Raw genomic sequence first — 3,017 nt, 5'->3', positions numbered from 1 at the left:
GTTCATTCATTTTCTCAAGTGATAGAACTCAGAAACTCCTCAGGCATATCAGCCAGTAATATCTAGTCTGATTTTTTTCCAGTCACATTCAATGTGTTTGTACTCTCTCTAGTCTGGTTCCACTAAAAGTCAGTCTATCTTATTTGCGAATCTCTCTCGTAGGGTTGTTAGAGACTGAGGGGCATGAACGAGCAGCAGCAGCAGAGAATGACTGCAGTGGGAACACAAGACAAGGAACTCAACGACCTCCTGGATTTCAGTGCGGTAAGAGAGAGTGGGCTAGGGGTCTGGGATCAGGACGTAGAGACTGCTGGCCTGGGCCGGGAGGGTGGGAGAGAGAGAGAGCGGCTGAATGGGGAGGGACGGGCCCGTTACATATCCAATATAATGACAGCAAAACCGTTAAACAGTTCTCCTTGTTCCCGATTCATTAGCCGGTTATAATTTTTCCGCTTTGCTCACCCCATGTTTTTTTCATCCTTGAACTCCTGCATGGCAGAAGTAGCTTCATCCCCCCCCTCCCAGAAGTTATTTGATTTGAATATTTTTGTTTTGTTTTACCCCATCCTCAATAAATCAAAGCAAGGTCACCTGAATGTACCACAGGTCCTAGGTATTTATTCATTGGGTTTTAAACCAGTGTTTGAACATGAAAAAACATAAATAAGGTTGATTTATGGTTTGGGCTGACCTGAATCCTGAAGATTTATTCAAGCGAGATGTATTTGATTCCTATTTTGCCGTAATGTTTATTTTTGCTCTGAGTTTGGTTTTTCCTATTTTGTGCACAACCTTACAATAGTTTGATGGCAGATAATAACTTATGGGAAGCTTTCCATACTTTTGAGTGGTTCTGGCGCTGAAACACCTCACATCATATTCAACTCAATATATGCTGTGTGGAATGGGGTAACCCTGCCGTTTGTCTCTTGAATAGCAGGTCTTTATGAATGGTCAGATTAATAGGAGATTTTGGGTTTGATTTTCATCTACTTGCTGGCATCAGCCTGTGTATTCATTTTTACTGTATGATTTCTGTGTTGGGCTTTTTAAGTTGACATTCATGTCAGTGTTTTTCGCTGAATAAATTGAATAACTGAGCCTAAGTAAATTGATTTATGGATAATTACCATATACGTGGAAAAATCAGTGGATTCAAGACCAGGAACCCTAATTAAGTAAACGCTTGTCATCGGACTTGATGTCCCACACAAATTAATATTTCTCCACTAACTGCAGCTTACTAATATAAGATCTGCCCAGGTATTTTTGTTTTCCTCTCTGCATTATTGAAGCCTTGTGTAGGGAAATTCCATTTGGTTTTATTCCCTCTCTTAGTTAATGGAAGAGCCCTGTGGAGCATCAAATATCATGCCCTCAATCAAGACCTTGGTTTGCTATGCACATCATTTGTGTAGCCACCCACTCAAATAAAAAACGTGTCCATGGTCCTGTAAGCAGTAGCTATGTATGGAATCTAAACCCATTAGAGACAAAGGTGTGTGTGTGTGTGTGTGTGTGTGTGTGTTATTTTGTGCCAGGATTGGCTGATAATGCTGCAGTATGGCTGTTGCTGGACCAGATGCCAAGAGGCAGAAGCACACACAGTGGCTCATGAGATGGCATGAGGCCTCCTATAGCTCAGTTGGTAGAGCATGGCGCTTGCAATGCCAGGGTTGTGGGTTCGATTCCCACAGGGGGCCAGTATGAAAAATGTATGCACTCAGTAACTGTAAGTCGCTCTGGATAAGAGCGTCTGCTAAATGACTAAAATGTAAAATGTAATGTTAAGCAAGCTCCTGTGACCAGGGATTAGGATAGATCACGCCTAACATCCGTGTCCAGCCCACATTTCACATCACAGATGATGATCTAGCGTTACTGTATGTTCAATGAAGGTGTGGCCTATGTGAATATTCACGTCAGTATTTATTTTCCACCTCTTCTCTATTCTAGATGTTTGCACCACCTGTGGCTAATGGGAAGAACAGACCGACGACACTCGCTAGCAGTCAGTTTGGCGGATCAGGTAAGATTCTGTTCTGAATGCAAAATACTGTAAAACTGTCATTCTGAGCCTTAAATACCCTGCAGGGCTATACCTAAACTCTATTGTATCAAGCTTTAGTTTTGAGAAGGTCAGTAAGTAATGGATATTGGCTGTTTATATGTAGCTGCAACATGACTAATTCTCCTTATATAGTAAGTTTAAAGTACTAGAGCAGTGGTGCAGTAGTGGTTTTGTTCTATTGCATTATGTCTTTCTTCACCCATTCACTTGGTTATAGAATTAATGATACTGTATATATTTTTGATTTACCTCCTACTTCCGCTGTGTGAGGACAGTATTTTATCACCTTTTACTGCTGGTAGTAAGTTGGCCAGATCTAGTCACTTTGATCTGAGTTCTCCTCTGGAAACGTGAGAGCCTGCTCTGTCCCTCCATGTGTGCACATTTCCCCTTTTTTAACCCCCGCTCTTTTTATCTAACCAAGATGATTCATCTGTGCTAAAGCTTCAGACCGTTGTTGGTGCCTTTGAACGCTGTGTGTTGTTGGATGACAAAATCTCTGTAATTCAGCAGAATGTCTTCTTTATTTTTGGTTGTTGAATGAGACCAACATGTTTTTTGGTGGGGTGATGAATAAAACCATCTTGGTGGCCATTTTTAGATTCACAATATGTCTCTATTTAGCTAATTAGATTTTTTATTTTTATTTTTACTTCCACTGCATCTTTTTCTACCACCAACATACAAAATGGCTTGTATTTTCCCACCTCGGAACACCTGAAACCCCTGTGTGCTAGTAGCTTTTGCTGAATGTTATTTGTAAGACATGTTCCTTCACTCCTCTGTCACTCTGCCAACCTGCAGTGTGAAATGGAGTCACACTCTGTGCGGCCCCCGGAGTGAGAACTCAGCCGCAGAGGAACAAAGGCAGAAAAGGGCTTATGGACTTGAAACGACTCCCCCACCCTGAAGTATAAAACACTCCTCCCCCAACTCGGCACAGGGC

Source organism: Coregonus lavaretus (assembly GCF_964263955.1).
Source record: "Coregonus lavaretus genome assembly, chromosome: 6".
Taxonomy (NCBI): domain Eukaryota; kingdom Metazoa; phylum Chordata; class Actinopteri; order Salmoniformes; family Salmonidae; genus Coregonus; species Coregonus lavaretus.
Note: the sequence above shows the minus strand (reverse complement) of the source record.